The sequence below is a fragment of the Varroa destructor genome, unplaced genomic scaffold (genome assembly GCF_002443255.2).
Source record: "Varroa destructor unplaced genomic scaffold, Vdes_3.0 BEIS01000003.1, whole genome shotgun sequence".
Classification (NCBI taxonomy): Eukaryota; Metazoa; Arthropoda; class Arachnida; order Mesostigmata; family Varroidae; genus Varroa; species Varroa destructor.
This window is the reverse complement of record NW_019211456.1, coordinates 54,955,884-54,977,378: the sequence shown is the minus strand read 5'-3', so window position 1 is coordinate 54,977,378 and position 21,495 is coordinate 54,955,884. Positions and strand designations below refer to the sequence as shown.

At 38.5% G+C, this 21,495-nt stretch overlaps 2 long non-coding RNA genes across 7 annotated transcripts in view; one reads left to right on the top strand and one right to left on the bottom strand.

The window, feature by feature from the left end:
* Nucleotides 1-5,077: 5,077 nt before the first annotated feature.
* Nucleotides 5,078-11,353, bottom strand: LOC111247721 (uncharacterized). The gene is made up of 4 exons (XR_002672237.2): nt 11,250-11,353; nt 10,687-10,791; nt 6,150-6,311; nt 5,078-5,316 (listed from the first exon to the last, which is right to left on the bottom strand). It is a non-coding gene; the product is annotated as an uncharacterized LOC111247721 (long non-coding RNA).
* Nucleotides 11,354-17,823: 6,470 nt separating this feature from the next.
* LOC111248004 (uncharacterized) overlaps nt 17,824-21,495 on the top strand; it is a 113,110-nt gene continuing 109,438 nt past the window's right edge. For 3 of the 6 annotated variants that reach the window (XR_015322635.1, XR_015322642.1, XR_015322641.1), the window contains exons 1-2: nt 17,830-18,199; nt 18,405-18,472. This is a non-coding gene — a long non-coding RNA (uncharacterized LOC111248004). Of the gene's footprint in view, nt 18,200-18,404; nt 18,473-20,715; nt 21,430-21,495 lie in introns of those variants that run through there. The other 3 variants (XR_015322640.1, XR_015322634.1, XR_015322639.1) reach the window with 3 other exon arrangements.

The following is a 21,495-nucleotide window of genomic DNA, read 5'->3' as shown; positions in this document are numbered from 1 at the left end:
ACTAGCCGCTTTACCATTTTCTTTAAATATATGTGTATAAAGAAGCCGATAAGAGAAAAGTATTGCATAAAGTTCAATTAACTCGTTTCTGCTTCAAAATAGCTTATCAATTTAAGTAACGGGAGGATAACTAATGTTTCCAGGCATACTTCAGTAGGCCTCTTCAACCAAAAGGGGTAGCCCAACGCTATGAACATTAGAATTGTTCAGTAAAGTTAGTGGAACCTGAAAATGCTATCAAATGCTAAAGAAAACCTTGGCCTCTCGCTCACTCTCATATTCACATTTTTTTTTCTTTAATATTTTAGACAAAAATTAGAGTTTTAGTGAAAAGATAACGGTCAGTCAATACAAGTAGTGTAAATCAATTCTTGGTCATTTGAAGCGCATATCTATAGCTAAACCATCAGTTTTCTTTGTATTTTTCGTACCGAACGCATTAGTAACGTTCTTCCTGAAGGTCAGTCAAATAAAAAGTAATGTTACTATTAAATACAAGCAAATGTATTTTATGTTGTAATACGATACAGGTACACCTGTAAAAATAAAGATCGAGGCAATATTGCCCAAAGATTCTCAGTTCAGGAGCTTAAAGACAACTGGAGCTTCAAAATATAAAAGAACGTAGTCGTTTTTCCCTTACGTCCTCTATCAGAAACAGTATTGAAAAATAGAAAGAAACAACAAGACGAAAGCTGACGATGAGCCGAGGGTCTAGCCACTACCTAGTTAATTGCTTATCAACGCGACAAATGAATACATAAAGTAAGACAAAATAGACCTCAAGGATTCGTTACACAGCTTTTGCTTGACAGAGGCAGTCACCACAATAAAAGACAATTAATGCTCTTCGCTAAATGGCACTCTGCTAAAAAGAGTACTCGTGTAAAACAGTTAACGGATGGACTTATCTTACAGGGTGGCCAACTCCTCCCAACAGACTGCAAAGTGAAGCTTCAAGTGCAAGAAGGGGCGCTGTAAAAATTATGTAAGAAAACAACAGTTTCCGTCAATTTTCAACATATCCAGCCGGTTGGAACGTAAAAGCGATTAATTCAAGTAGTTAAGTTGGATGGAGCGATCTTGCTTCGATGGCAGCGATAGACCGATTCTCTAAGATTTGTCCAAAATAGCCGAACCTTGTTTGGCGCAAGACCGGTAAATGCAGTGTGATTAAGCTTATAATATTACCACGGTGGACGAAGCCTATTCTTGATTGAATTTGTTTCTTTTCAGACTATTTTTTGTAGGTACATCACATAGTAGTAGTAGATGAAATTAATCTAAAAAGTTATTGTGAATTAAATGCTCAAATGACCTCGGTAAGTCGTATAATTGCATAATGCAATTAACTTATGAAAAAGTTGTTGTGGCAAATCGTCGAGTACATGCCTCCTTAAATATCATAATAGTTTTCAAAAGTCTTGTATTTTAGCACTCCCTGCAGCTCTACTCAGCATATATACATAATGGTTGTGCACTGAACTTATTCCTAGCTTTCGTATTATATTGGCGATATCAGTAGCTTTTACACTGTCACTACACTTATGAAAGGCTTAATACTTGAAAGCCCAGATGCCCAGGGAAGTACTAGATATGTCTGAAATAAAAGAAGAAAAATTATATATGTGCTCAACTTCTCCCGTAATACATCATCTCGCTTTTCCTACTATTTGATGCCAAAAGTTAAAAAGCGGTACGACAAAGGCTTTAGGTAACATCTACATGCTTATTTTATTAGCTACAAATGTTTCCAAGCGTATCTTCATGCAATATGCAAGGCGCTAAATGATTGGTGCATCACATGCAACGCTAGGATGTGAAACGATGTGAAGCGCACGCTGGAATTCTGCAAACTTTTCGAGAAGGAAAGGGGAGAAACTAGAGAAGCCTCTTTTAGGATTGAGGCCATGGTGAACTGAATGTTTCAGGATGAGAGCTGGGCGGCGATATCTAATTAAATGACACTTCTAAAGTCGGAAGTGGCGTTGAAATAAGTACCCATGTAAAAATAGCAACAGACTGCATCTGCGAGTATTGCTATGTTGAGAAAGATATTTCTAATCTTTTTATGTTTCGGGTTTTACATCCGGCATCGCCGTTAGGCATCGCATCAGAAGGCTGCCTCCATTGCTACTAAGTAAGTTAAGCTGGCGCTAAAAAGGTGCATCTATTTTATATTATATTAAGGTAAATCTTATATTCGAGGCATGATACATTTGGTCTAAATATTTTTTCTCGTTGCCAAAGGTAATTTTAGCAATAAGAAAAACACTTCACATATTACTTATAAATTAAGTTGACCCTGGTAAATGATGGGGTGCTAAGCTGGTACCTTCTGTATACTGTATTTCTTGCGCCCAAAAGACCCTGGGAGATTAATATCTTCCGATTTACCACTCTTCCCTTAAATTACGAATAGTATACGGAACGGTACACGTAAGCCTGACTTATAATCACACAATTACACGGATTCGAACGCTTAAAAAAATGCAACATTTGAAAATATAAAATCTTCTCTAAATAATGTCTGGAGTTTCTGTTCAGTATTGCTTCGAACGCGTGGTCCTCAGTGCGAAACCAAAGTCTACGCCTGGTTTCAAACCTAGAGTGCCTGACTCTTAAGTTTAAAATGTCCTTAAATTTAGTAAATAAACATGTCACCGCTGCACAATCCCGGAAAAAAGAATCTAAACTTCACGAACTATTGTTTAAAGGTCGGATACGTGTAAGTTTTTACCAATCGATATATGTGTGTAGTACTTCGACTGTATTAAAAATAGGATCATAACCATTGTCTATATGACGCTCCACTGCTGACCCTTTAGTCTTGTCAGATGCCTCTTTATGTCGAGAACTGTTTTTTGGAAAGTGTAAATCTTTCACAGTTTTTCTTCGGAGGTTAAATTTCAGATAATGGTAGTACTATTATTTCTTCTATAGGTTTTTTCAGATCAACGGGTGTGCTATGCTTAGATTTCTGATATTAACAAAACTATGTAAATGCTCATAATGGATACGGTTAACAAGTGAAAAACGTTTACTTTATTAGAGAAAAAAAAAGTTTGTTTCTACGCAGATTTAAAGCTCTGTATGTAAGATGCTCTGTAAGACTGCCCTTGTGTTACGTTAAGAGATATGTTTGTTATTTTACGGTAGACTCTCGACAAAAACGAACTATATTGATTTCTTAAGGTGCTTACATCAAAAACCTGGAGAAATATGTTCTGCATCTGTTCATCGCGTTTTTTGTTAATTCCCGTTCTTCATGCCGCTCCATTCAACTCCTTTCACTTGCTTCTAAGTCTATTCTTTGCTCAATTGACCAAGTGCAGGTTTCAATAATTATAACAGCGCTAATAACACCAATAATCATGGTAATAGTAGCCGATGGTACAACTGTCGCTAGATTTTAAGACGATCTTCACACTTCTGCTGCTGCTGCCGTTGCCTCTAAAGTGACGTTCAGCTTATTCGAACGCTGGTCGTGGATTCGTATACACGTCTCTCCGCGTGCATACAAAAAGGAAGCAAAAGACCAAATGGCCCTAAACGACAACTAGTCCTATCCACTTTGGCTGTCTATATATGTACATGCCAGTTTATTGTTCATCGATCGAGTTATTATTATTCTCCACAGGTATGAACTTCGGTTCTTATCAGTATCTATAGAGAAAGAAAAAAAATGTTTCCTATTTCATTACGATAGCTGTCTTCGTTGCTTTTGCTGTTACTTCTGTTGATGGCACTGCGGCTTGTAACTCTCCGCTTCATCTATAATAGTATAGCAAGCTAATAGCTGAGCTCAGCTGTGCCATATTCCACGTTCACACTTTTATGGACATAAAATAGCAACCCATAGCCAAATGGAATGAAATTGAATCAGCCATGAGTGGACCAATACCCAAGTAAGCATGGAAATTAAAATTAATTCAGTCGTATTTCTATGGGACACGAACCCAACGATGATACAGATGCTGATGATCATAATGGCGAAGATGATACTGTACTGATCAAGCCTTAGAACGTTCCCTGATCGTCTACGTGTGATACAATAACGGAATTTGGGTGTGTAATTCTTTAACCAAAAGTTGCATGAGGGCTTTTCAAGGTTACGATCGATGCGACGATCCGTGACGAGCTCTCCTCTTCTCTGCGCGCACTCTATAAGTGAAGTAGCAATAATAAGAACGAAGATGTTGTCCAATAATACATGCTGGTAGTTAGTAGGTTGAATCGCTATGTTAAGTATCCATGAGGAGGATATAAATTGTTCGAGTGTTCTAAACATCTAAGATATTGGCGTAATTGAAAAGCGTAAGCAAGAGATTAAGCGTCAACAGAGGTTAGGCATTCAATAGGCGCTTTTAAAGCCGTTCCATAAATTTTTTGAATGAAGCCGAATTGTCATAAAAGTGTAGAATTTAATCTTATGGCCGTCGAAGGTGTACACGATATGGTAAGAGCTGGCGTTTGGCATAGACTAGAATAACCAGAGTCAAACAGCGAAGCAAAAGTGTGCAAAGTTAAGTTTATAGCAAGGTAGTTCTTATTTAATGCAAACACAAATATATAGGCACGCATACGTTCTAGCAGATACTATTATTCCTGCTTACTAATCCGATTTGTTTTGTTCTTAGACTACTCGTTACAGTCTGTCAAAATATCTTGCTCGACGATGAAGTTATATTCTTGGAGCTTCTCTTGATATTGTGTTTACGTTTTGGAAGTTTGCTCACTAGAGCCTATTCAATATGGCAAATTAAAGTACATGTGTCGATATTTTATCTTCAAAGTCGTATATTTTTGATAATAGTTTAGCACAGCACATAGCAATGAAAACGGAAAGCCGAATAGTTTTTACACTTGAAAATTATTTCACCGTTCCCTTAGGGAAAAGCGGACAATGAGCACTAACAGCGATAGCTTAACGGAACTGTAGCATATATATGAACAAAGATAGCTTTCTTTCCATAAGCAGCTACTTACTATATAACATACGTTCTTTCACTATATCTAGACGATGGCTACGGGCTTGATAAACTAAATTATAGATTACAAGAGGCAGTTTGTCGATATTAGCCACTTTACTATTTCAATCCAAGACTTTAGAGCTCGTTATGTCCACGTAAAAAACAAGCAGCATTTGTGGATATACGATGGATGACGACGAATGCTCTGCCGGCAGTACGGCGATCTTTTGCTTGTTATGGTCTTCAAGAAAATGTTACTCACATTTCCATGAGAGCGAATTAACTTCTTAACTAGATAATTCACTATTTGTCAAACAATAAACGTGTACTTTGATGGAAGCACCTGAAATAAAAAAATAGCACGTTGTTTAGTATCGTTTAGATGTTTCCGGGAATATATCTGTGGAGTTTCATTTGCATTGGTATTCTGATACGTTCAATCTATACATGTATATATACGGAGCGCACGTGTACGGGGAGCACTTACATAAGTGCTACATAACATTATCTACCCCCTTGCTTCTCCAAGAGCTTAGTTGGTGATTGCTGAATGGACAGCTCCGTCCCTAGGAGTCGTCTAATTCAACGAATGCAATAAAGTCCTATATAATATATAAATAATTCTCCTGTTATCTTATTAGGTGGCGCAAGGCATTAACAAAAATCTAATGCTATAAAAGGGTTTCAGTTGTTTTAGCCTGGTGGAACTCATGAATCCAGTCAGGATGATAGTGTGTGTATGACAAGCAGCATGACAATGTTTATTAAGAGGAAGAAACAGGACTAATGTAAAAGCGAAAAGAGTAAAACTGAAAAGGTATCTGGAGATGGCAGTTACGGATTTTTAAAACACGTGTTTAAAAATACCAAACAAAGAAGTCGCGAAACTTCTACGCTGTAAAACTAAATGCGGACATTTCGTATTGCTTAAAAGGTCTACAAGGTGTTTACGAATATAGGCAGAGAACGCTTGTGAACTTCTTCGTTAAATTCAAGTAGTTTGCTCACGTTTTTTGAAACTATTTACACCAGACTTCGATCTTCAGGGATCAAAAAACAATTTAATTGTTTGTGCATCCGGGTCGAAGCTGGTTTTCCTTTGTGGGAGCAACAATGTCATAGTGGAGGTTAGTGTCTGAAACATGTAAATCATTTTCAAAAACTATGATACTTAACTCATCTGGAAAGCTTAAGGCTTCTCTATGCTACTGCTTTCTGCGGTGTCTCCGTTGAGGAAGTGTATCCAGGTGCCAAGATCTACATTATTACCGATAAGGCTTAGCCGAAGGCCGCTCGATGGACTGTTTCCCGCAACAAACGTCTTTGTGGCCGAAAATCCTGAAAATATCACAGTCTCAGTCCTCATGCTCTTGGATCCCTGGTTGAAGGTTATAAGACGCTCTTCTATAAAGTTACCTCATTTTAGAAGTGTTTATAATAAAACCAGACACCTTTGACTCAGTCACATTCCTGCTTTTATTACAAGCGCTCTAAGGCTCGCAGAGATCTCCCAGTAGCCGAGGGACCGGAAAACTAAGGGTTCTAAGAAATAACTAACTTGTACGGCTTGACACGAAACTCGCCCCTCTGATAGGCTCAATCTGACTTTACAGTTTTTGACAGACTGTACTTTGCCGAGAATGTGTTGTGACCAATCTTCGGAAATGCAGCTAACAGATTAGTTACTATGCTGACAGCAATGACCGATATTGTAAGAGGACATGCATTATCCGATGGGACCAAGTGAATATTTATAGCCCACTTGTTCGCTCTAAAGAAAAAAAATACAAATCTGCACGCCTTATAGCGATTTTAGGCAAAATGGCCACCCAAACTTTTTATGGAGTGCTTAAAAAACGAATCCCTTTTGCTTTGGGTCTTTATTCAGCTTGGATTTGGGCCCAGATAGTACGGAGACGGGTTTCATGTGATGCACTTAGTTATTCTCAGCTGCCGTGACATGCATTTTTTGTTAAATTTGATTTTAGTAATGCCTTTGATTTAGTGTGACACGACATTATTATAACCTGTCAAGGACCACATGCTTATAATCTTACCTGACAAGTTAAATTAATCACTTCTTTTCTCAAATTTACCAAAGCAGCCTACTATGTTTTTTACCATGACATTCTCCCAGCGTGCTCTAACACCGAAGGAGAACCTCTTGAGCACCTAGTATATTCGACCCTTTGAGAGTTTCCGTGGTCCGTTTCAGTCACTAGTTAGCTTTGACTTACGCTGAAGAGACTATTTCAGCTTGGGCTACGCTTTCATACCAAATAATATGTATCGATGCATAAGTACACCGTACAACGCTCGATCGGATTAACATAAACTTGGTCACTACCTGGTATACTTTTTAGTACACCTATAGTATTCTCCTTTTGCTCCTGTAAGCTGAATCGCTAAACAAGGTATTCTCTTCCGCTTACCGTCTGCACTCGCCTGATTTTTTTCCGAGCTCACTAAATTTCTCGCTTAAACCCTAAAATGATTTATTATCTTCAGGATTTGTCAGGAGAACTGACAAAGACAACTTTAATTCGCTAAGTAATTTCCAGTAGTCCTCTTGTGGCAATCTAGAAAGGTGCCGATTCGTAAATTTTCTTTGCTGAACACTTATTACCGACTACATAACGTTACAGCCCCATAAGATACATGATGCGATGCGATTTGTACGTTATCGGGTACATTGAGGGCTTTTCTGCTCGTATTGCCTTGAGCAAGCAGTCGCGGCAACCGTGGTTCAGCCTTACTCTTCATTATACAATTTGCGGCCACTGAGGTGTAGTTATCTTTCTAGATATATTTGAACGCCATGAACCGCTGTTTTACAATCTTCTGATTTAATATCGCGTTCGAGCTAGCGACCAGTCTCGTTACTTTCTGACATATTCCTCCCTAATTAGAATTGGTCTCCTCGTGGAGCGCACGATAGCAATTACGAGAGCTACAAAATCTCGAAGATAACTAGCTAAAGCGTACGACGACGGTGCTATTGTCTATTTCCCCTTCTAGATTCGGGTGAATGTTTCCCATAAGAAGACCCGCTGATGAGCTCGTAGGACCTTGCGATGTTGTTCTAGCAAAATGAAATGTTCGTTACCGCGCTCCTGAGCAACCTTCTTCGTCGCATGCTTATTCCTGTCGAGTAGAGTTGGCGATATCGCCGACAATTTAGAACCAGAGGATTTTCGGTTCATGTTTGACTGGGCACAGGTAAATGAATGCCACATTTAAATTAATAAGGATTATAGATGCGAGAGGAACAATTGTCGCAATTAGTCAATTCTTCATAATGAAATAATTTAGTCGAACCCGTCCATCACTCGGCTTCTATGACAATGATATACGTTTATCGCTACCTTTGTCTGAAGTAAACTTCTGGCCAGAAAGTATATACAATGCCAACTGGTCTCTTAGGGTGGACGTCTTCATCATTGGAGGTTGTTTACTTCGGATCGTTTCTTTCACAGTGTAAACTACGGAAGTTTACATTCGTAGCACCTTGGTGTATGGTTGGATACCAGAACTCTTCCTGATACATTCAAAGTAAAGGTGTCCTTCAACGCCGTTAGTGACAAGTTCCGAATATAATCTTCCCAAATTTTAGCCACTTGGACAAAATCCATGGAGACATAATGTCTAACAACAGATAGGTTTTCGCCAATCTCTGGTTTTATGAATACGTGCACTGCAGCTTCTGCACGGACTGGGGATAGTAATGGGTACATTTAAGCTATCTTACAAAAGACTTGGTCTTCTCCCCATATCACGAGATCACTAAAACCTTACCTCAACCCTTCGTTGTTTTCAATGACAGTCTTTTCAACCCAGATGACGACATCTGATCTGCCGAGGGTTTCTTTGCTCACCTGTGGTTTATTCCACCAATCGATTATACATCCTGCCTCTGGTATGTGTCTAGATTCGACCGGAGTCGGTGCGTACGGCCTCTTTATAATAGCCATTCCAAGGAAAAGCAGATGTTATACGGGGCCTGGTCGGATACCACGTCATATACGTCGCCAGCCTCTCTGCTATTATTCAAGGAATAACGGACCAACGACTTTTTAAACAACGAAAGATGAATCGACCATCAAAACCTTAGAATCTCTACCTAATCTGTACAGTAGCGATTAGTAGATGCCTTAAGAAAGCGCTAGCATCTTGATGGAAATCGCTTTGTTGAGCAAAATCAGGCGGAAGGAAGTATGTTGCGGGTATTCGTAACTATTTTGACGTTGGCACTATAAGGGACAGACAGGGTTCATAAAAGCAATTTCATTAAAAAAATATAGAACCCCGATATATGTAATCAGGGAGATATTCGTCGAGACAAGACTATGGATACAAGCATAAGAAACGTTTACTTTGTGTTTAATGCTTAATATTTAAAAGTTGAAACAAACTATGATGGATATTCAACATTTGCAATTATGTTATGAAAAAAGAAAGGAAAGACTTCTTACAGTTATGGATTTGTGTACTAATGCATATAACGTGGCTATGCATACGCAGAAATCCCTGGCACATAGACCTTTGACTTAAAGCACTATGGTAGAAAAGTTGAATGCGCAACTATGAGCTATAACAGATTGACTCGAAGAACGCAAAAAAACACATCTAGAGTCTTGAAATATCCTCAACTTGTTCACTGTGACAAATAAGTTAAATATAAGTCGTACCGAACTCAAACATACCTGATGTACCCTGTTTGCAACGCCCTCTTTGTTTTTATGGCTCACAACAATCTTGGAAAGACGAATTTTCCCAAGGCCGTTAATCAAACAATGTTAAGTTTTCGGAGCAAATCATAAATTAATAAAACCTTCTGTTCTAGTTCTGTCTCAATAGCTGAAATTGAATATATACCATTTGCCCAACCGATTAAATTTATCTTCACTAATACGTCCCTGTCCTGGTTAGGTCCGTCCTAATAACCCCAAGTCAAAACTAGCCTCAATTCTTAACGACTTATTGTTATCGATTCAAAGCTTTTTGAAAGATGCGTCCCCTGCCACTTGCTGTCCTACTGAATACATACAGTTTTGACTCTACCCATAAACTTGAGGGTTTCATACTGGTTATCTAATGAATTTCAATACTGCGATACGTATCTTTCTCAGTTCATTAGCTATGTTGTTAATAGGTTAAAAAAGCCTGCGACTGTCTCAATTATTGAGGACTCATCCTACGCAAAAGGTTTTGTTCTCACGGGAATTGAAACAACTGTGGTTGAAGAGTCAACCTTTGAGTTGCGTGCAAGGGGCTCACTAGCAATGCTGCTGTCACCAATTCGTGCAATAATAGAGCTCTCCTCACCGGGTTGTTACTAAATAAAAAACGTACAATGAGAAAATAGTAAATAATAACAAACAACTTTACAACAGTTGCCATAATCGTGTACTTGTTAATGATTATTTTTGTTGTGAAGTTTTCGTGTAGAATAATAGACGCATTCTAAAGATGACTTTTTCCCTTTTCCTTTACTTAGACTGTAAGCCTACCTCAATTTTTCGCTATCTCAACTCACTCGTCTAGATTTACGCCTTTTTTGTACAGACACGCATTTTTGGGTTATAAACTGATAACTTTTTATAATCGTTAGTGTTTTATGTAAACAAATGTTTGAAATCACATTTCTTAACTACAACGTAACACGATTTAGCTCCTTTAGAAATCTAATTGAGGTAGGTCATGCTGGACTTACCTGGGGTTTCTCCAATAGATTTATGTCATGGCAACAATTAATTCGTTATCTTCTTGATTATCAATCCTTTTTGCCAATCCAAACCAATAGGCAGCATGCTGTGGTCTATGGAACAGAAATGCGTACTACTACTGACTTTTAGCCCCAAACTGACTGATCAATAAGTTTGTTAGTTAACTTTCATGCATAGAGCACATAGCAAATTCGATATTAATGTGGCACATACAACATGTCATATTTAATTTTTCTCTTCGAGCAAAGGACTCAGATTACTTACTTTAAATGCAAAGAGGCCTAGGCTCGTTTTCATATATTGGTAATGTTATGAATCATGGAGTAGGTAAGCCGTATATCTAGCTTGAAAGATTATTGAAAAATAATAATGATTGTTTTATTGCTATTGCCTACGTCCTTCGACTAATCGGTTTCTCCTTTATATATGCACATATCTTTAGTGACATGTTTACTGGCGTAACTCAGATGCAGATAACACTGCTTAGACTTTCCAGCGCTAACAGTCACCTCCATCTGCAGTATCTAATAAAGATGACGTATCAACTCACCCTATTCCATTCGTTTTCAACTCGGTGTCCATCTGCCATTGAAGCATGTCTGGGTCGCTTGTCCTTTTTCTTCTCTTGGCAGCGACGATGGCCTGCTAAGCCTTAGCGCACCTCGCATCCTAAACTCGCTGAACCATCATCTTCTAGGCCTTTCTGACCCCTCTGTTTTCCTTTGTCGCCAATAAAATAATTCTTGAGTTCCGTACGAATTACAATAGTGGAACTTGCCGAAATCCACCACAAAAAGCAACACGCAGTTAGAGGAACTGATATCCTTTTTTTAAAAAAAACCTTGGTTTAAGTAAAGTGATTTGAGCCCATATACACGAGTACGTCGCGGCTTTCGCAAGTACCTGAAGTGCACGTCCAAACCTAGGGACTACCTAGCGTTGTAAAAATATTAGGCTAGCGGCCCGTAATTTTTGCAACACTACGTCGTCCTTATATCAATCTGTGTACGATGAGCTATTTCACAAATTTGTCAACATACCCCCAATACCGAATTGAGCTTGCGTCATACCAATCAAGTGATCAACTTTAAATTAGCACGACTAAGTGATGGTCATTAAATTAACAACGTTTGCATAATGTTATTTTTTGTATTCCTATTAGTTTCTAAAGCTATACTTAGATTTGTAAGCAACGAAACCAGTTTTTTTTCCGGTTTTGATTTACATGATGGTTACCCAACTTGTGAATTTCTGCTCACACGTAGTTGATGGGCTCTTATAATTTGAATATATATATAGCACTAAATCAAAAAAACCTTGATGATCCATCAGCATATTGTGATTTATAAGTATTTAAATATGAGTTGAGAATAATTATGAAATATCCTATGTCCAGCTCATTTACATACGTAGAGCATAGAAAAGGATTAAACGCACACAAGTGAGATACCTATTTGATGTGAACTTATCCAGCTATTTATGTGTCTTTCAAGATGAATCAGGAACCGAGCAGTAGCAGCTGGAAGTATAACGATGGTGAAGCCACACCGGACACGACGTAAGAGAAGACAGTCTGTTTACTGTACGGAACTCTATCTATTCGATCCTTACCCCGCACTCATATCTTAGAGGCATGAACGAACGAGCAAGATGGACGCATAGAGTGATCGTTGTACAGCCGTGTTCAATAGCCTAGTCCCGACTTGCAATGCGAACTTGATGCTAGGAGTTGCAGCCCGGCTAGACCGTCAGTAGAAAACAGGTGGAAATGATGACAGCTAAGAGAGTAGCACTTTGGTCGTATTGCTGCTATATAGACATTAGGACAATTTCGATTCGGACTGTATGAAAGGTCTGAAGCTCCAGAAGTGAAGAACAAAGAAAATCGTTTACATTGGTATAGTAATAATTAGGAGCAATTGACACTCTGATTCCATTCATCCCATATGGAAGCTGCAAAAACTAGCTTATTAAAGATTATGGATGTTGAGATCGTGGATCGAAGTGGCAGAAAGATTGGAAAGACAATCGTTCTGCGCGTTGGACAATTAGGATGACGTACGAATATCGTAGCATTAGATTGTCTAAAATATCCGCTGTAAGACGACACGTCAACGTCAAGAAAACCCACTCCCTATCATTAACCCATTGTAGAACGACATGTGTTTTTTGCAAAACATGCCGACAGATTTGGATCTAAGAGTCATGCATCCTCTGAGCTAATTATCCCGTCAAATTGCGTCGAACACAATACGACTTCCATACAGGGAACTACCGCGACAACAGAATGCCGGTACGTGGAAATATCCATTATAATACTATACCAAAAGAGTTGCTTTGTCTTGGGTTCAGCATATCTCCCGTAAAATTATAAACAAAAAGCATCAAAACAGCGTGACGGTAACTTAGGGTAACACTTTTTGTTTGCTCTGATCTTGATTAGCCTTTAAACTCTTTCTATCCGCTGTAGTATCTTCTTAGCGAGTAAGTGGGCGACATGGCCCATCAGATGCTTCAGATAATCTATCTCATTTTATTAATTGCTGTTATTGCCGTATTCTCATATTCTTCTAAATCAGTCTTATCCAATAAGTGCTGTCTGAATACCACACCAAAGATGGTTCAAATCTCACTGGTACAATAGAGATTATTGGGAAAAGTCCAAAGAAGTTTAAAACGAAAGACACATTGAACAAAAGCAAGACATCAAATGACTATTTATCTAGGACTTTTAACAACCTTACTAACATTCGCAAGTTGATTCAATCGACAGGTTCTTAAAGCAGTACTGAGCAATAATAATATTTTGCCATTCCACATAATTAACTCTAAAGCCCATAGTGGACTTAGGATGGAGCTGGATAATGACTAGAGTTGTCAGCTAACAACAATCTATGTCTCGTATTTTTACGAACTACCACAAAGACAGCTGATAGTAACTTGATAAATTAGGTCCTTCCATTTAGCGGTTAGCTGTTACTTGCTATGAATGGTTTACGAACAGTGAAAGCAGATTAGCTTAAGGATCAAGATTAATGCAAAATTCTATGCACGCGCCTGTTAAAATCCAATGATAGGTCCGTAATCATGAGATTAAATTAATAGATACGCCTTAGTGATTTTACTCTAGAAACAGGTTATAGGAGAGGAAACTCAGTACCAACTCAGTTGTTTCGGAGACAGTGCAGGCAGTCGGGATCATGAATAAATGGGGTTACTAGAGTAAAGTCTATTACAGAGTTTGTGTGGGCGCCAAAAAAGAAAGGAGCCGGGTGGGGCGACTTGACGGCACAAAAAGAAAAGACGATAGTAGCTTTGTAGTGGTTGACGGTACTGACCAAGCTTTTGAGATTCGATTTCAAGTCAAGAAAGCAAGTAAAGTTTTAGCAATAAGCATTCACCCAAAGGAAGCTAGGCGAGACGGGCGCTAAACATGAATAAGTCATTCAAGAATTGTCCTGTAATGGGGAAGGAGTAAAATGGATTCGCCTCAAAACCTCAAAAGACTATGCCGACGAAGTTAGACGGACACTAAATCCAAATTATTTATTATATCATCTTACCATTAGCTCTAGTTGTATATACAAGGCTGTCCCTTTTAGAACTAGGCCAGCTCTCTAGCTGCGTTGCTGCATACATCAATTGAAGCTTAAACTAGCTAAACCTATAGCAAACATTTGCAGGGTTCGAAAGGTCTTAAAAAAGGACTCATGTCTGTCATTGTGTCCTGCTTATCTTTGTTGGATCCGTTGTGGCACCGATTATGTTGGTCTAATGCCAATGATATTAGTCTGACATTAATGGCCTCCATATTAATAGACAACCATGTTAAGTACAACAAACGCTTCAAACAGAATACTGTAGAATCTATTCCTTCGGCACCTTCCAAGAAATTATCTATACTGTTTTCAGCTCTAGTAGCATACTTTTTCATTTTTTTCTAGCTTGAGCGGGCACCACAATGTTGGGTATTCCGTATCAGCCGAGTGACAGTCTCGGCTCTGGCAGAGAAAATCTTTGTTTCGGGGAAAAAGATGTTACCATCAATTCTATGAATGAAATCTCAACAAAGGCTACCCAAAATGAGTACAAGAACTGCGACAACTAGTCGCAGCAATATTGATGCATCTAGTGAATATTATAATAAAAAAGAAAAAAAAAAGAAAGAAACGAGTTAGAACAAGGTACCGGAACGAGAGGGCTACGTGACTAAAAAAAGCCTCAAAAGGATAACGACTACAGAGGAATAACAAGAAGCAAAACCAAGTTTAATGGAGTATAGGGTCGTAAGGCACAAATTGAAAAAGTATATTTAGCTCAGTAAGAAAGTTAATTGGAGTGAATTCTTGGAGGAAGTTAAGAACGATCCATGAGGGTACCCCATGTAAAATGGTATAGGTTGAAATGCACGTCAAGAGAAACGTTGAGAGTTCGTATGAGGTTAATAGGGCAACTACTTTGTCGCTATATTCCTCCCACCCACACGTTGACCGCGTGTCTTTGTGCAAAAGGCTAACGAAAGGAATGATATTTCTAAAAGTCTAACCTGAAGGGATATTAGCGGCAGCTAAAAGAATTAGAGCTGGCAAAAGGCTAGTCTCAGAGGGAATGCCTGGCTATTACGACGAAATAACCCTTTAAAGAATTTCATATTAAAGGAGTTGCTGTATTGTTGCTAAATTCACGATGGAAGCTCTCAGTATAGAAAATTTCTGAATATACGAAGGCGAGCAAAGGTGATCGTAATTCCTGGATGTAAAAGGCTCTTATCAGCACATCTGTCTGCTAGCTCACTTGCAAAAGAAATAAAAACAGTTGTTATAAATCGATTTAGGCCCTGTGCAGAAGAAAATGCCCTTCGCTCGGGGTGGCAATTAATTTTGACAAACCACGTTATGTGATACGAACAATCTCTAATTACTGGAAGCGAAGGGTTCATCATCACCGAAAGCAAATTTCCTTACGATTATATCTGGGGTGCCACAAGAAGGGCATTCTAAAGTTTCTGCTATAGAATCGCACAGAGTAATGGGGTTTCGAGGTTCGAAGGTCCTTCGTTAAGTGCCGAATTCTTTGCGTACGTAAGTGATCTAGCGGTACTTGTTGGTGCCCGTGTGCCTGCAGAGAAAACCCTGAGTTCTTTGCCCGGATGTGGACTTTCGATCCGATGTTCAAGTCGAAAGAAAATGTCTCGACATAGCAATGACTGTTTGCAGAAAAAAAGAGTTAAAGTAGTTAAGATGGCTAGATATCTAAGTGTATTTCTAGATTAAGCCATGAGGACCTCGTTACATCTAAGGCAAGGCTCAGCAAAAGTTGACAAAGTATCGTCAGCATTAACCAAGGTTGTGGCAAACATATTTGAACCTAACGCTCGCAAGTGCAGGCAGCATATGAAAGCTCCCGAGCCTGCTGCGTTATATGTAGCTCCTATGTAAACTATGAGATATGCAGGCATATCCGACCGTCATCACCCCGATCGTTCTAGTTAAAATGCGCAGACCAGGAAGGAGAAATTAGATACGTGGCACAATCCAATTAGGGATTTTAGAGAAAAAACAATCACGGCGTGGCCGCATGTATGGATAGAGAATGTTCCCACTGTGACAGAAATTTAGAGGACAACACCATTCACACACTGGTACAGTGCATCACACGAAGCTTTAGGAAGCGCCTAGCAACCCTCGTGTTATACGTGCCTTACAGCAGGGTATGCAGGAAGTAGTACAGTATATTCCAAGAAATTATTATATTAATTTCTATAGTTTATACATATATATATGTATAAGTTATAATTTATAAAATAAAAAATTATAATAACTCCAAGAAACAGTGAATTCAAGGAAAGTTATTAATAAAAAAGGCAGGCAAGCTTTGAGGTAGCAACAGACTTAGTTGATATGCCGGGCTCACTTCTTTCAGGAGCCCTGCTCGTCCATAATAGTGGGTAGCCTAACACAAGCATCCTATGCCAATTGATTCGACAACATCCATCACCTCCTCCGGACAGTTCGTGGAATTAATGGATTGAAATAAAACTTAAGGCAGGAGCTGAGAATTAGTAAATAGTGGTTTTGGTGTGGGCTGACCCATGTTCGATCGGAAATAGCTTAAATGTTTTGAGTTTTTCGTTTGAAAATGAGTAAAACAGTAGTTTTGATGGCTAGCTCTTGACACAGAACGAAGTGTGTCCATCCCCATTTGAATGCTTGTAACAGATTCATTTATTATTGATTCATCGTCATTTTCTGACTTAGTCTCATCTGTCAACGAATTATGTCCCGTCAGGGATCTTTAGGTCTTTAAAGAACTCGTCAGGCCAGTTGTGAGATTCTTCATATCAGATGTACCCCAGTTTGTTTCACCGGTGATCAGGAAATGTGTTAAGGTGCGAGGTTTGGAGAATGTAATAGCTGCGAAAAACCTCACCATCTTCTGTAGAGCATATTAAACGACCGTTGTTATGCGTCTTCTGCTATTGTTGTGGACAAGAATTACTTCGCCTTGTCAGCCAGGTCATTTGAGTTAGGTGGTCCTATCTATTTGATGCAGCTAGACCACATGAAGGTCCTTGCTGGCTGTCTTGATGTTCTTGAGCATTATTAGTGTATAAAGTTCTCCCAGTCTTTCCAGACGTCAGTTATGATGATTAATGAGAATAAGTCAATCGCTATAAATAGACTTAGCAGCTCAAGGCTAAGAAGTTTTTGAGAAAATCGAATAAGGAAGCAAGACCATTTCAGCAGAGTAAGACGATGAGCAGAGAGCAAACATTGCAACAGAATACTACTGGACCAAGGTAACGAAATCACTAGGACGAAATAGTAGACTGGCTGAACCAAAGAAACAAAATTAACATAACTAGGTATTTTAAACTTAATGTGAGGTCGAAGACAACGCTAATCTAAGTTGCTTATATCAAAACAGCTTAACGGAATTACTCCAACAAGAATTCCTGGAACATTCCGCTGAGTAAAATGCACAGCTGCAAACGACGGAATAGGTGAAAGTCAGTAACTGCTACGGAAGAACTATGTGTATATACACCAGCTAGCTCTTTCAGTATCCTCTACTACTTGAACTGAGTATATGTATACACGTCTCTTGAGTGGCATCATAGACTATCAAGATTAGGCCGTCTTATGGTGTGATCTCTTTAAATTGATTCTTTGTAGACTAGTGCAGCTTATTTTTGGTGTGGGCTGCACTTGAGATTTTGTCTATGGATCAAATAGTATTATAAATGAGTTATTTTTCCCGTAGGGTGTAGTGTTAACTAAGGCAAGTTTAACCTTTATCGAGTCACATGATTTTTAATCATTCAAAGTCGCCCAAAGAAAAGGTATTTGTCTCGAGCTCACAAAATTAAATTTCCGAAAAAGGCTTTGCCATTTCTTCTATTTAAGGGTAAAATGACGAAGTTGAGACATTGATTAGCTGAAATGAGGAACGAAAAAAATGCCGCGGTGTATCTGGATTATTACAAGTTTCGCCAGAAAGGTAAGGTTCTTGTTTTTTTTCTAAATTTTTAAAGAAAAGTTAAGTAATATATTTGTGTATGATTGAAAACTACAGGGCAAGCTTATTTTTGTAGGCCGAATGTGCAAGTAAAACTTATGTACCTGGAGCTGCTTCCACAGGGATCATTACCCTTTTATTGCCAATTTTCTATAGAGTCTTAATTTTTGGTAAACCTGATCTTCAGATAACAGTACTGTTGACTATTAGGGTGTGTGGCGGACACCTATGGAAACCATTGACCACGATCATTCGGTGAGTTTATCTTGTGGCGAGGTTGCCCGCTGAGCAAGGTTACCTAATAACAGGCAAAGGATTTAGGTTAGGTAAGATTTTAAACTAGTGTCGCGAGCAAGGTTATAGTTTAAAATTAGAGTGAGGAGACACCAATGAGTCAAATAATTGCCTTCAAATTGCAACTAGAGCAAGAAACAAAGCCCGGCCAGTCGTTCCGTTTTAATCATCTTGAAAGAGAATGGGTTAGTTGAGACAAAATCGTGGGTTATTTACAAAAAAGTAATGAGCTTGCCAGTTCAAAAAGACGAAGAACGGTATCACTGCGACAGTGTAACTTCAACAAAGTTGCAGGCTGGACTCAGAGTGACTGATTATTGGAACGGGACACAAAGTATCTCGGGAAGCGTAGATTTGCACTCAAGCTACGTGTAGTTGAAGTCAGGTTGGGTGTAAAAAGAGTCAAATACATTCATATTAGGTCAGGTTGATGAAATCACCACTGAAGGAAAACAACGGTCTTGTTCTAAAAAGCAAACGAAATAAAAGCGGTACAAATCGCGCAGCGACGGGGTAGCCGTTATTTTTTGTATTACTAGTGTATGAACTTATGTCAGGCTGGGCTTTTGTACGTCTGCTGCTAAAAGATGGCTTACATGATGATTTTTTACGGGCTAATAAAAATTTCTTCAGAAATGTCCTGCACCCTTGATTTTAGCGACTGGCTAAATATTTTTCCAGGAGAATTTATTGTTGATTTTACGAAGCTTGACCCTTCTCGTGCGACCTGTTCGAAAATCTTCGTTCTATAATTTCTGAAAAGATTTATATGCAAAAAATGTTCATATTTCCAACTCCCGTACAAAAACTGACGTTCAGAGAAAAGTATCAAATAACCCTTTTTTTTTTTCGGTAAATCACAAACGAGGCAGTTCACAAGTTCATCTTTAGTAAAAATAGTAACGGGGCAACTTCCTGTTGTCGAACAAAGATGGGAATGTTTGTATTTTGCATACTGTATACAAGAGCTGACAGTAGTCCGTGGTGGCTTCATACAGTAATATTGTGTTTTCGAAGATCGTTGTCTAGAGAGCCATAATCGGACCTTGAAATCAACTGATCGGAACCAGCGAAAGGTTGATGTAATTCTTTGTGGTAACCTCTGGTCGAGCACTAATTAAAACGTGAAGTATCACCGGATCAGACCAGATAGGTATTTTCAGGGTAAAGACGAGCAACAGTCTACTTTTTGACAAATTCACATTACCTAAAGTAAAAACTCTATTTTCTAATCTAAAACTTTCAAACTTATGGTTGAAAGATTTAAATATAGCATGCGCTTCGCTGAACATCCCGCTTCATTTAGGAATCTCATATTACAGAATCAGCAAATTTATATCACACTTTTGTCATTGTATAAGAAACACTCAAATTCAGTGAGTTTTATTTCTTGATACTTACACGTTACTTTATCTAATAATAAGCCTTTTAAAATGTATATAAAATATGTTGATATGGCACGGGTCTTATGTAAGACGATACGGACCGGTGTTGTTTTCTGAATTTTCATCCAAGCTAAAAATGTAATAGGTCATCTAGGGTCATCTATCTTCAGTAAGTCATACGTTTAACCTTAATAAATAACACCAGTATGCCGAATACGAATAATACCAGGAGAACTTCATTGCTAAAAGCTCCTGTGAAATTGACTTTTTTGGCTCCGAAATTATAGAAAGTGGTATAAACGCTGCTTTAAAATTATCTCTAGGTAAAAAGTAACAGCCCCGAGTTACATCAACAGAGTGGCAATTATACGGCAATTTAATAAATGCAAGATTTCTCGCAAAACACTCCGCAAAAAATAGTGCGACCGTCAAATTTATTTTTGTGGCTGGTAAATAGTACACGCGTTTGTTTTAATCGCCTGTAACAAACTGCATTTTACTTTAGCAACATCTCGTTTCTCGAAACCAAGTAATAACAAAATAAATCAACTATGTTATAATTATTGTTAATTGATATTGGCGGTGGATACAGAAGACCATTACATAAATCGCTTAAATAGGCAGAAGTATAAGCTTTCTTAGATGTATATCCTGTGTTCATGCAAGCTATTAGATGTTGTGACTTCAACGCGATTGTGTCCGCGTCTGAAAGGCATTACTTGAAGTGTAGGTGTTCACGAACCAGCTCAACCTGAACAACGTTCAGGTGCGGAAAGACTTGCTAAATTCTAGATAATCTCCTTTAATCTATTTCCACAGAACACATACACTCGCAACCTTGGTAATAAGTCGCAAGTCAACCTGTTGTTTGCGCGAAACAACTAGTTCAGTTCGCTCACGGCAAAGATGGCGGCGGTAGCAATAGCATCGATGATCATCACCAATCAGAAGAGCTTCAAGCAGTTCTGATGGCAAACGCCGTTGTATTCACAACTGTGGCACCATCAATTGGTGACTTTTCGTTATGTAAAAGCAGCAAAGGGCAACAGAAGAAAACAGTAATAGTTAAACGTAAAAGATATGTAGATAAAAAAAATCAGAGATTGCCTTACAAAGCGCGTAGTATTATACTAAATATACGTACGTAAAAAGGGGGTTAAAGTAGACTTGGAGCAGAAGTGAAAAAACAATAATGGCATCACTACTTTGCGATTCCTTGTGGTCGTGTAAATAATTTGCAAATGATGCAGAGAATGTTACTATTGTCGACCTGATGACATGGCTTCTCTACGCATACCTTACTTTTGTACAATAGAACTTATGTTCCAATATTTGGTCACTAACGCCGATTTTCAACATCAATTAGCTGTGTAAGAACAATACATCTACGAATTATATTATTAGCGTGTTGCTCCGTCTATGTCCGGCTCATTCGGTTCATGCTCATAAAAGTCATGTTATGAGATGTTAAGAGATTCTCCAAACGATACTTAGACAAACCCATGATAAGTTTTCGAGGAACCCAGCTTGATTTTCGTCTACCTATGTTAGGTTTTCTTAATTTCTTTTATTCTCTGTAAAACAGCTGGAAATCTGCAG